Here is a 13,291-nt window from a genome sequence, read left to right on the forward strand (position 1 = left end):
GCCCGGTTCAGACAGAACGGGACAGGAGGTGGAGATGCCAGTCACACGCAGCAGCTTCAGTGCAAAACCCTAAACCAGACAGTAGCAAGCCAAATCCAGAAGTGCCCGCACGCCGTGACCAAGTTGGATTGGACCCTGGAACTCAAAGGGGGTTAACAGAAAAAAATATATAAATATCCGTTATCATATTAACTGATTAAAAGAAAAGTTTTATTATCTTAACAGTTTCATTCGATAATACTCTCCTCCCACTTACGATACAAAAAACCTTAAACCACTCATGGCGTGGAGTTCTTAATCTGATAAAAGCATTTCTCCCCCAAACGTCATTCTTTAGAGTATAAAACCATTATCCTCATACCACTTTAATATTTTACCTTGTGAACATATAGCCTTTTCAAAAACAGTAATTTTTCTTAAAGATAATCCTATCAATTAACTTGATTTTTGCTGTAAATGGAAAGAAGGTCATGACATGCCTTTTGTGAGAAATCCTGCTTTTGGATTCCCTGGTGAATAGTTTGAAAATCACTGAAAAAATTAAATAGTTTTCTCCCTATGAAGCTGTGTGAACTGACCAGATTTAAGGGCAGGAAGGGGAAGAGGAGAGGAAGAGGGTCAGCAACTCATTCATCTGGGAGCACCTAAGTTCATGAGTTAAAGTTGTTGACCTTTAGTTAGAACATAGGTTCCTCTGATAATCAGATAAAAGTAATGAACAGTCACCCCAGAAAATAAACATTCATCATTCTCCCTGCAGTTCCAAGGGGCTCTCAAAGAGACATGTTGTCCTGGCACCTGCCAATCCCAGTAACTTTTGCCAGGGGCCAGCCAAGTTCAGTCCACTCCTGAACTCCAGCACAAGATGCCCTATTCCAATCAGTCACAGGGCTGTCCCCAGAGCCATGGGGCCCTGCCTATCAGTCTGAACTGCGCCTTCACTGTGCCCAGTGCTATGATGCGCCATGAAAACGAGGTGTAAACAAAACCAACGCAAATGTCACTTATGAAGAGGACCTAGGCGGCGTGCTCCACTGAGGGCAGACACACCAAAGGCATTGAGAGCTTGAGTCAGGCAGGGGTAAGTGGGATCTGGAGCCACCTGGAGTGGTGGGTGTGCTTCCCAGAGAAGGTGACACTGCTTGCACCACCACAGACAGAGGAGGTTTTTGACAGAAAAAGAGGAGAGAGGGTATCTCAGGCTGCGAAAATGGCCTAGTTTATCACTAGGCCATTTGATATTGATACTGAGTGTGTTTACCATTTCTTGGTGCAAAGTACAGTGTCTGGAACAAGCCAACCTTTATTACTGCTAATAAGGAAGTAATCACTTCACAGGCACAGCTGGGAATCTGCTGCTTCTAGGGCCAAGGCTCAGCCCTGGACCAGTCAGCAGGGTGCTGAAGGCGGGGCAGGTCCTCTGGAAATAGCCACTGGGCTTGGCCGGCCCCATCGTGGTCTGTATTGCACTTACTAGGGTATATTGCTGGTATTTTTTTTAATTGACTGAGGTCGAATCCACCTAACATAAAATCAGTCATTTTAGAATAAACAGTTCATTATCTTTTAGTACATTCTCAATGTTGCACGACCACTACCTCCATCTAGTGTCAAGACATTTCCATTGCACCCAAAATAAAGTCCCGTGCACACGGAGCAATGTCTGCCTGCTTTCGGCTCTCCCAAGCCCCTGGCTACTACAAATGTACATACTGGCTTATGGATTTAGCCCTTCTAGATATTTCACATAAATGCAATCATGTATATGTGGCCTTTTATATCTGCTTTCTTTCTTTTTGGGTAAATTTTCAAGATTCATTCTTATTGTAGCATGTATCAGTACTTCATTCCCTTTATTTTTTAAATTTTATTTTTCAATTACAGTTTGCACGCAACATTACTTTGTATTGGTTTCAGGTGTACAGAATAATGGCTAGACAATGATCCACTTTACAAAGTGGTCCTGCTGATATTTCAGGTACACACCTGGCACCACGCGCAGTTATTACAATATTATTGAATGTAATCCCCAAGCTGTGCTTTACGTCCCCATGACTGTTTTATAATTCCCAGTTTGTACCCCTTAGACCCTTTTCCTTTCCACCCAGCCCCAACCTGCCTCTCATCTGGCATCCATCAGGATGTTCTCTGTTTCTATTTTGTTTCTTTATTTTGTTCTTTATTTAATTTTTTTGTTGTTGTTATTGTATTACAGTTGTCCCAAATTTTCCCCCTTTGCCCTCCTCCGCCCAGCAACCCCCACTCCCAGTCAGTCCCCACACCATTGTCCATGTTCGTGAGTCATTCATACGTGTTCTTTGACTAGTCCCCCTTCTTTCCACCATTGTCCCCCTTCCCCTTCCCTCTGACCACTGTCAGTCTGTTCCATGTTTCTATGCCTCTGGTTATAGTTTGCGCGTTAGTTTATTTTGTCCACTAGATTTCTCTCATAAGTGAGGTCATGTGGTATTTGTCTTTCACCAACTGGCTTACTTCACCTATAATATTCTCCAGTTCCATCCATGCTGTCACGAGAGGTAGGAGTTTCTTCTTTTTGTTGCATAGTATTTCATTGTGTAAATGCAGAACAGTGTTTTGATCCACTCATCTACTGATAGGCATTCAGGCTGTTTCTAAATCTTGGCTATTGTAAACAGCGCTGCTATGAACATAGGGGTGCATAAGTTCTTTTGAATTGGTGTTCTGGTTTCTTAGGGTATTTTCCCAGCAGTGGAATTGCTGGGTCAAAAGGCCCATTTTTAATTTTCTGAGGAAATCCCATACTATTTTCCACAGTGGCTGCACCAGTCTGCATTCTGAAGAACAGTGCATAAGGGTTCCCTTTTCTCCACATCCTCACCAGCACTTGTTGTTTGTTGATTTATTAATGATGGTCATTCTGATAGGTGTGAGGTCATATCTCACTGTGGTTTTAATTTGCAACTCTCTGATGGCTACTGATGTTGAGCATCTTTTCCTATGTCTGTGGGTGATCTGTATGTCCTTGGAGAAGTGTCTACTCAGGTCCTTTGACCATTTTTTAATTGGATTGTTTTTCTACCTGATGTTGAGTCATATGAGTTCTTTATGTATTTTGGAGATCAAACCCTTGTCTGATGTATCATTGGCAAATATGTTCTCCCACATGGTCGGTTCCCTTTTCATTTTGCTGATGGTTTCTTTAGCCATGCAGAAGCTTTTTAACCTGATGTATTTCCATTTGTTTATTTTTCCTTGTTTCCCTTGCCCTAGGAGATGTTATCAGTAAAAATGTTGCTGGGTGGGATTTCTGAAATTTTACTCCCTATGTTTTACTCTAGGACTTCTGTGGTGGCAAGACTTATAATTAAGTCTTTTATCCATCTTGAGTTTATTTGGTGTATGGTGTAAATTGGTGGTCTAGTTTCATTTTTTCACATGTACCAGTCCAGATATCCCAACACCATTTTTAAAAATTATTTTATTGTTGTTCAATTACACTTGTCTGCATTTTCACCCCACCACTCCCCCCAACCCAGCCAAACCCACCTCCCTCCCTTGCTTCCACCCTCCCCCTTCATTTTGTCCATGTGTCCTTTACGGTAGTTCCTGAAAACCCTTCCCCCCATTGCTCCTGCCCCCTCTACCCTCTGGTTATTGTTAGATTGTTCTTAACTTCAATGTCTCTGGTTATATTTTGTTTGCTTTTTCTTCTATTGCTTATGTTCCCATTAAAGGTGAGATCATATGGTATTTGTCCCTCACTTCCTGGCTTATTTCACTTAGCATAATGCTCTCCAGTTTCATCCATGCTGTTGCAAAGGGTATAAGCTCCTTCTTTCTCTCTGCTGCGTAGAATTCCATTGTGTAAATATACCATAGTTTTTGGATCCACTCGTTTGCTGATGGGCACTTCGGTTGCTTCCAGTACTTGGCTATTGTAAATTGTGCTGCTATGAACATTGGGGTGCACAGATTCTTTTGGATTGGTGTTTCAGTGTTCTTAGGGTATAATCCCAGCAGCGGAATTACTGGGTCAAAGGGCAGTTCCATTTTTAGTTTTCTGAGGAAATTCCATATTGTTTTCCACAGTGGCCTCACCAGTCTGCATTCCCACCAACAGTGCACGAGGGTTCCCTTTTCTCCACATCCTCTCCAACATTTGTTTGTGGATTTGTTTATGTTGGCCATTCTGACTGGTGTGAGATGATACCTCATTGTGGTTTTAATTTGCATCTCTCTGATGGCTAGTGATGCTGAGCATGTTTTCATATGTCTCTGGGCCCTCTGTATGTCTTCCTTGGAGAAGTGTCTGTTCAAGTCCTTTGCCCATTTTTTAATTGGGTTGTTTGTCTTCCTGGAGTGGAGTCGTGTGAGTTCTTTATATATTTTGGAGATCAGGCCCTTGTCTGAGGTATCATTGGCAAATATGTTTTCCCATACTGTTGGTTCTCTTTGTAATTTGGTGCTGTTTTCTTTAGCCATGCAGAAGCTTTTTATTTTGATGAGGTCCCATTTGTTTATTCTTTCCTTTATGTCCCTTGCTTTAGGGGATGTGTCTGTGAGGATGTTGCTGCGTGGAATGTCTGAGATTTTCCTGCCAATGTTTTCCTCAAGGACTTTTATGGTGTTACGGCTTATATTTAAGTATTTTATCCATCTTGACTTTATTTTCGTGTATGGCGTAAGTTGGTGATCGAGTTTCATTTTTTTGCACGTAGCTGTCCAGATCTCCCAACACCATCTGTTGAAGAGACTGTTTTTGCTCCATTTTATGCTCCTGCCTCCTTTGTCAAATATTAATTGATCGTATAGACTTGAGTTTATTTCTGGGCTCTCTATTCTGTTCCATTGGTCTATGTGCCTGTTTTTATGCCAGTACCAGGCTGTTTTGATTACAGCGGCCTTGTAATACAGTTTGATATCAGGTATTGTGATCCCTCCTGCTTTGTTCTTCTTTCTCAAAATTGCTGCTGCTATTCGAGGTCGTTTATGGTTCCATATGAATTTCTGCAATGTTTGTTCTATATCTGTGAAATATGTCATGGGTATTCTAATAGGGATTGCATTGAATCTATAAATTGCTTTGGGTAGTATGGCCATTTTGATGATGTTAATTCTTCCAATCCATGAACATGGTACATGCTTCCATTTGTTTGTATCTTCCTTAATTTCTTTCTTCAGTGTTGTGTAGTTTTCTGAGTACAGGTCTTTTACCTCCTTGGTTAGGTTTATTCCTAGGTACTTTATTTTTCTTGTTGCTATATCGAATGGGATTTTTTTCCTGATTTCTGTTTCTGCAGTTTTGTTGCTGGTGTACAGGAATGCCTTTGATTTCTGGGTATTGACTCTGTATCCGGCTGTTTTGCCAAATTCATTTATTAGGTCGAGTAGTTTTTGAGTGGAGACTATAGGGTTTTCCATGTACACTATCATGTCGTCTGCAAACAGTGACAGTTTCATTTCCTCCTTTCCAATTTGGATGCCTTTTATTGCTTTTTCTTGTCTGATTGCTGTAGCTAGGACTTCCAATACTATGTTGAATAGGAGTGGTGAGAGAGGGCATCCTTGTCTTGTTCCTGATCTTAGTGGGAAAGCTCTAAGTTTTTGTCCATTGAGTGTGATGTTGGCTGTAGGTCTCTCATATATGGCCTTAATTATGTTGAGGACTGCTCCCTTTATTCCCACTTTGCTGAGTGTTTTTATCAGAAAGGGGTGCTGTATCTTATCGAACGCTTTTTCCGCATCTATTGATATGATCATGTGATTTTTGTCTTTGCTGTTGTTGATGTGATGTATTATGTTTATTGATTTGCGAATATTGTACCATCCTTGCATCCCTGGGATGAATCCCACTTGGTCATGGTGGATGATCTTCTTAATGTATTGCTGGATGCGGTTTGCCTATATTTTGTTGAGAATTTTAGCGTCTATGTTCATCAGCGATATTGGCCTGAAGTTTTCTTTCTTCGTTGTGTCTTTATCTGGTTTTGGGATTAGGATGATGTTGGCTTCATAAAAAGAGTTTGGGAGTCTTCCATCAGTTTGGATTTTTTCGAATAGTCTGTGAAGGATAGGGGTTAGTTCTTCCTTAAATGCTTTGTAGAAATCTCCTGTGAAACCATCTGGTCCAGGGCTTTTGTGTGATGGGAGTTTCTTGATGACTGCTTCAATTTCCTTTGCTGATATTGGTCTGTTCAGGTTTTCTGCTTCTTCTTCATTCAGTTTTGGAAGATTATGTTTTTCTAGAAATGTGTCCATTTCATCTAGGTTTTCAAATTTCTTAGCATACAGGTCTTCATAGTAATTTCTTACGATCCTTTGTATTTCTGTGGTATCAGTTGTAAGCTCTCCACTTTCATTTCTAATTCTGTTTATTTGGATCCTCTCTCTTTTCTTCTTGATGAGCCTACTTAAAGGCTTGTCGATTTTGTTTATCTTTTCAAAGAACCAGCTCCTGGATTCATTGATCCTTACAATTGTGCTTTTAGTCTCTATGTCATTTAGTTCTGCTCTGATCTTGGTTATTTCCTTCCTTCTGCTTGCTCTGGGCTGTCTTTGTTGTTGTTCCTCCAGTTCTTGTAGGCATAGGGTTAGGTTGTTTGTTTGGACTGTTTCTAACTTCTTAAGGTAGGCCTGTATTGCTATGAACTTCCCTCTCAGGACTGCCTTTGCTGTGTCCCATAGGTTTTGGGTTGTTGTGAGTTCGTTTTCATTTGTTTCCAGGAAGTTTTTGATTTCTTCCCTAATCTCATTCTTGACCCATTCATTGTTTAATAGCATGCTATTCAGTCTCCATGATTTTGAGTGTTTTGGGTTTTTACCCCTGGCGTTGGTTTCTAGTTTCAGACCCTTGTGGTCAGAGAAGATGCTTGATATGATTTCAATTTTCTTGAATTTGCTGAGGCTTGCTTTGTGTCCTATCATGTGGTCTATCTTTGAAAAATTTCCATGGACACTTGAAAAGAATGTGTATTTTGCTTCTTTGGGATGAAAAGCTCTGTATATATCAGTTAAGTCCATTTCCTCTAGGGTATTGTTAAGTGACACAATATCTTTGTTGATCTTTTGTTTGGAAGACCTGTCTATTTTTGATAGTGGGGTGTTAAAATCCCCTACTATAATTGTGTTGCTGTCAATATCTTTCTTGAAATCCTCCAAGATTTTCTTTATGTATTTGGGTGCTCCTATGTTGGGTGCATATATATTTATAATGTTTATGTCTTCTTGGTGGATTCTTCCTTTGAGTATTATGAAGTGACCTTCTGGATCTCTCTTTATGGCCCTTCTTTGGAAGTCTATTTTGTCTGATATGAGTATTGCTACCCCTGCTTTTTTTTCCTGTCCGTTTGCTTGGAAAATTTGTTTCCAGCCCTTCACTTTCAGTCTGTGTAAGTCTTTTGTCCTGAGATGGGTCTCTTGTAGGCAGCATATGTGTGGGTCATGTTTTCTTATCCATTCAGCTGTTCTATGTCTTTTGATTGGAGCATTTAATCCATTTACGTTTAAGGTTATTATCGATAGGTAGTTATTCATTGCCATTATTTCCTACCTGTGTTCCTCTGTCTTTCTCTTTTCCTTCCTTTCCTTAAAGCAGTCCCTTTAGCATCTCCTGCAGAGCTGGTTTGGTGGAGCTGTATTCTTTTAGACTTCTTTTGTCTGGGAAACTCTTTATTTGGTCTTCTATCTTGATTGAGAGCCTTGCTGGGTAAAGTAGTCTTGGTTGCAGGCCTCTGGTTCTCAGTACTTGGAATATTTTTTGCCATTCTCTTCTGGCTTGGAGCGTTTCCATTGAGAAGTCAGCTGCTAACCTTATTGGGGCTCCCTTGTATGTTACTTCCTTTTTCTCCCTTGCTGCCTTTAAGATCCTCTCTTTGTCTTGGAAATTTGCCATTTTAATTATGATGTGTCTTGCGGTGGGTCTCTTTGGGTTCCTCTTGCTTGGGACTCTCTGTGATTCCTGGATTTGGGTGATTTTTTCTCTCCTCGGATTAGGGAAATTTTCCATCATTACTTTTTCAAACAGGTTTTCTATCCCTTGCTCTTCTTCTTCTCCTTCTGGTATTCCTATTATACGGATATTGTTACGTTTCATGTTGTCCTGCATTTCCCTTATTGCCTCTTCATTCTTTCTGAGCCTCTTTTCCTTTTCTTGCTCCTTCTGGGTGTTTTTTTCTACTTTATCCTCCAGCTCGCTGATCCGATCCTCTGCTTCATCAAGTCTGCTTTTCTTTCCTTCTACTGTGTTCTTCAATTCAGAAATTGTATTCTTCATTTCCTCTTGGCTCTTGTTGATATTTTCTATTTCCTTTTTCATGTTTATATAGTTTGCAGTGAGTTCATTGTAGTTTCCTTGTAGTTTCTGGTAGTTCTCTTTGAGCTCAGAGAGCTCAGTGAGCTTCCTGATGACCATCGCTTTGAACTCAGTATCTGATAGTTGACTTGCCTCTTTTTCGGTTACTATTCTTTCTGAGACTTCCTCCTTTCCTTTCATTTGGGAATTGTTTCTTTGTCTTCCCATTGTTTGTGAGGCTCTTCTTGTTGGCCTCTGCTTCTTAAATTGCTTTGTTCTGACTCCCTGGATTTATGATATGAACTTCTATGGTAGAATGCCAGTGGGATTCGGTGGTGCTGTCTCCTTACTCTCCTGTGCTCACTGGTCTTGAGCTGACGTTTATGTGTGTAACACGGTCTAACTCTAGTCTTTTCAGCTCTCCAGGTTTTGTTGTCTCACCGTCAGATCTTTCAATGTCCTCTATCTTTGGTCTCTGATCTTCGTATATGCTGGAATACTGTTGGCTGTTCGCTCTGCTCCTCAGATCAGCTAGGTATTTCCCTGGCGTTGAGGGGAAGTGGACTCCGCTCCCACCTATGTTGCCGCCATCTTCCCACCAAGTCCTTTCTGATAGCTTTCTCTTAGCTTTTCATTTCCTGATGTGGATTCCTGCTGGCAGAATCCGTGTGGAATGGACAAATTCATACAGTGGACTACCGAGTCGTGACTGTGGAGGCTAAGAAGTCCCAAGGTCTGCAGCTGGCCGGCTGGAGACCTGGGAGAGCGCCATGGTGTAGTTGCAGCCTGAGTCCAAAAGCCTGAGGAGCAGAAAGGTTGATGGTATGAATTCCAGTCTGAGTTCGAAGGCCCAAGAACCAGGAGAGCCGATGCTCCAAGTTTTAGTCCAAGTCCAGGTCCTGCGAGGGCCGGAAAAGACCCTTGTCGAACTCACAGATGGGCAGAGAGAGCGGAAATTTTCTGTCATTACTTTTTCAAACAGGTTCTATCCTTTGCTCCTTTTCTTCTCCTTCTGGTATCCCAATGATGCAAATATTATTACATGTCATGTTGTTCTACAGCTCCATTAAACTTTTTTCATTCTTTTTTAGTGTTTTTGGCTTTTGTTTGTTGTTTTGACTGGGTGTTTCTTTCTACCTTGTCTTCCAACACACTGATTTGATCCTCTGCTTCATCTAGCCTCCTCTTGATTCTTTCTAGTGTTTTTTTTCATTTCAGACATTGTATTTTTCATTTCCTCCTGGCTTTTATCATAGTTTCTATGTCCTTTTTCATGCTGATGTAGTTCCGTCTAAGTTCCTTGTAGCTCCCCTAGTGTTCCATGTAGTTCTCACTGAATTCCTTGAGCATTCTTATAACCATTCTTTTGAACTCTATGTTCAACTCTATATTCTTTTTTGAACTCTATATTTTGAAATGTATGGTTGATTGATTGCCTCAATTTCAGTTAGCATTCTTTTTGGGGACTCCTCATTTCCTTTTGATTTGGGGTTGTTTCTTTGTCTCCCCATTTTAGGCAACTCTTTTTGTTTCTGTGTATTAGATTGACCTGCCTTGACTGCCTGTCTTTGTGGGGTGGCCTTCTGTGGTAGGAGACCTCTGGGACTCATTGGTGCAGTCTCCTTGATCTCCTGAGCTTGATGCTTTTGGGATACCCTTATGACATTTATGTGGGCTCTTATGTTATAATTAGATTTTGGGTTTTGTTGGGTCTTTCTTTGGTGGGTTCTTTCCTCTGGATGGCTGACTGAGAGTCACACCACCCACCATGTCTTTTATGTTGTTGTACAAGTGCTGCCAGAACAGAACAAAACAACCCAGGAAGCAAAATCCACACCTGCAAAAATACACGCCCCCCACAACCACACTACCAACAACAAATGAGCATTATTAATAAAGGTAGAAAGAGATTCAGACTATTAAAAAAAGGAAAATGAATATGAGATGACTAATGGGAAAAAATGATTTTGAGGGGGTAGAGGGAAGAACAATAACAAGAGGGGGGATAGAAACAAGGTAAAGAAAGAAAGAAAAGAAACTTTACAATGTAAAAAAGGGAGGGAAAAGGACAAAATGGAGTAAGAAAAGGGAAGAGTATAATATGAAGTTTTTAAAAATTAAAAAAAAGTGGAGAAATAGGAACAAAATTGAAGAAAAATAGCCCCCACAGCAATATCAATGACCAATGAGCAAAGATTAATAAAGGTAGAAAGAGAATAAAGAGGAAAAAAAGAAAGGAAAAAGATTATGGGATGTCTAAAGGAAAGAAAAGTGATTCTGAGAGGATAAAGGTAGAAGAAATAATGAGTAAAGAATAAAAACCAGGCTAAGAGAGGGAAAAATAAAATTTAAAATTTAAAAAGGGTAAGAGGAACATGAAATGGTGCAGGAGAGGGGAACAGTAAAATTTGGATTTGAAATACTAAAATAGTGAACATCTAGGAATAAAATAGAAGAAATGCAACAACTACCACCATATCAACAACAAACAAGCAAAGATTAATAAAGGTGGAGAGAGAATAAGGATAATATAAGCAAGGGAAAAGAGTGAAGTGGCTAATGGCAAGAAAAATGGTTTTGAGAGGCTGGGGGAAGGAGAAATAGTAAGAGTGTAGGGTAGAAACAAGGCATAGAAAGGGAAAAAAATAAAAGTTAAAACAGAAATAAGAGGGATAAAGAAGGCGAATTGGACTAAGAGAAGGGAGGAGTAAAATACAAGATTTGAAATAGAACTGAAATTAAAAAATAGTGGAATAATAGGAACAAACTTGAAGAAAAAGAAAAATTATTAAAAAGCTGTGCCAGGAAAAAAGTAATGCAAATAATGAATAGGACTGAGGTGGAATTCGTCTCAGTGGAATCTAGTGTTTGCCATTGTCTTCTCTTTCTGGATCTACCGGTGATGATGTCAGATGGTATCCTAGTCTAGTCCTAGGCAGCCTGTTTGCAGCTACTACAAGCAATCTGCAGTCTGTGGCTGTCTCCTTCAGGCCTGGCTGGTCTTCCTTGTTCTGTTCTGATAGCTTTCCATCAGCACGTGGCCCAGGGGTGGTTGGTCTAATGTCTGAGAGCACTGCCAGCACCACTTCCACCTGTCTGGTGTGACTGGGAGGGTAGATTCCCTGGGTCAACCCTGGGAGGTGCTGTTCAGTTTTCAGGGAAGATGGTGGAAGTGTTTTCCTCCCCCTCCCCACCACTTTTCTTGGTCTGTCCCAGATTATTTCCAACAATGTATATTTTCTGATGAATTATCTGTCCATTTCCTCTGAGGGGGCAACCTGTGTAAAAGGTTCAGCTCTTTCCCGCTTGGCTCTGTGTGAAAGCAGAGGTTGGGCAGTGCCCTGAATACCCCTTGCTGTGCTATCTCTAAACTCTCTGCTCCACTGGTTTTAGTGGATCAGGGCCCAAAGAACCAGTGTAGCTTGTGGTGCCTGACAGAAGTTCAGAAATGGCCCTTTCAGAGCTCCTCCTTCTTTCCCCTGTGGATATGTGATGAGCGGGGGTCTCCTTTGGCCTCGATGATCTGCAGATCCTGCAATCCCGCAGGTGGTGGTTGGGCACACCTGCCTGTGAGGGGACCTGCTTGGCTGCAACAAATCTCAGGCGCTCAGCTCCTGTCAGCCTATCACTCTCGCTGGAGACTCAGACCCGAACTCCACCAGCCACACTGAGTTGGGACCCAGAGTCCCTTTGGGGTGCCACTTTCTGTTCTTCCTGCACAGCTGGACTCACTGGGAATGAACTGCATTTTCCCTCTGGCTTCTTTGTTGGCAGAGCCACTGCACACACGAGCACAGAGTCCCTGCCCTGCCTTGCTTCAGCTTCCCTTTTTAAAAAGTCTCTCTGTGCCACCCACACTGCAGCCCTGAGCCATGGGCTGGCTCTCCATGTGCTCCACCTCCCCCAGAAGCAGAAAGTCTCTCAGTCAGGGCTGTCCACAGCCTGCCAGTGCCTCCGACAGTTTTAGGAGATAGAGCTTCTCTCTGGAGCTCTCCCAGTTGACGCTGCAGCTGTGGATATACTGCTCTCTGTGTTATATGCAGCCTAAGTCTCTCATACTTTGTATATCCTTCCAGGCCTCTCCCCATTAGAATTGGGGGGCTTCCCTATGTGGGACCAAGGCACCACTTTGGGAGGGGAGGGAGCTTCCAAACTGCATATTCTGTCTGTCTCTCCTCTGCTGCAGGCACCTTGCACAGGGCACTTCCTCCTCAACTTATAAAATTTCTTACCGGATGGTGCAAAGCATACTCTGTACATACCCCTGGCTTCAAAACTTCTTATCAGTGGAGATTCTGTTGGTTGTTCAGTTCACTTGTCAGAAGATCAGCTGAAGATTCATGCTGGAGAACAAGCAAGTGGGCTCAGCTTCCACCTACTTGGCTGCCATCCTCATTCCCTTTATGACTTGAATACAGTTTGCTTATCCACTAATCCACTGTTTTATGTGGTTTTCACTTTTTGGCTATTGTGAAAAGTGCTTCTTTGAACATGTAGGTACATGTATGTGTTTGAGAAACTGTTTTCAGTTCTCTTAGGTATATACCCAGGAGTGGAATTGTTGGATTGTATGGTAATTCTATGCTTAATACTTTGAGGAATTACTAAACTGCTTTTCACGTGGCTACATCAATTTATATTTCCATCAGCCATGTACAGTGGATTCAATTTTTCTACACTCTCACCAACACTAGTTTTTGTTTGTTTGTTTTTGTGGGCATCCTAGTGGTTATGAAGTCGTGATTTTTCTGGGATTTTAACTTTGTGCAACACATTGGTAAGAACCTTTGAGAACATACCAGATAGAGGGGGACAGGAAAGGGTGTCGTGGGAACATGGCCTGGTTGGCCCCTGAGCTTTCTATGGACTCCAGGGACATGTATGTTCATTGTTGTCTAGGCAGCTAGCTTACAGGGACCCACAGAATGTGACTACATGCAGGCACTATAGGAATTGTTGAGACTCCTATATGTGGTTGCTGAATTTATAAAATAAGCATTAATAACTATGTCTTTCCTC

The 13,291-nt window shown here is 41.6% G+C and overlaps 1 long non-coding RNA gene across 1 annotated transcript in view; it reads left to right on the forward strand.

Annotated features, from left to right (window-relative positions):
* The first annotated feature begins 914 nt into the window (after positions 1-914).
* LOC123480838 (uncharacterized) overlaps positions 915-13,291 on the forward strand; it is a 53,616-nt gene continuing 41,239 nt past the window's right edge. Inside the window, exon 1 of the long non-coding RNA XR_006656961.2 lies at positions 915-1,081. This is a non-coding gene — a long non-coding RNA (uncharacterized lncRNA). The remainder of the gene's footprint in view (positions 1,082-13,291) is intronic.

This window comes from Desmodus rotundus, chromosome 1 (assembly GCF_022682495.2).
Source record: "Desmodus rotundus isolate HL8 chromosome 1, HLdesRot8A.1, whole genome shotgun sequence".
Classification (NCBI taxonomy): domain Eukaryota; kingdom Metazoa; phylum Chordata; class Mammalia; order Chiroptera; family Phyllostomidae; genus Desmodus; species Desmodus rotundus.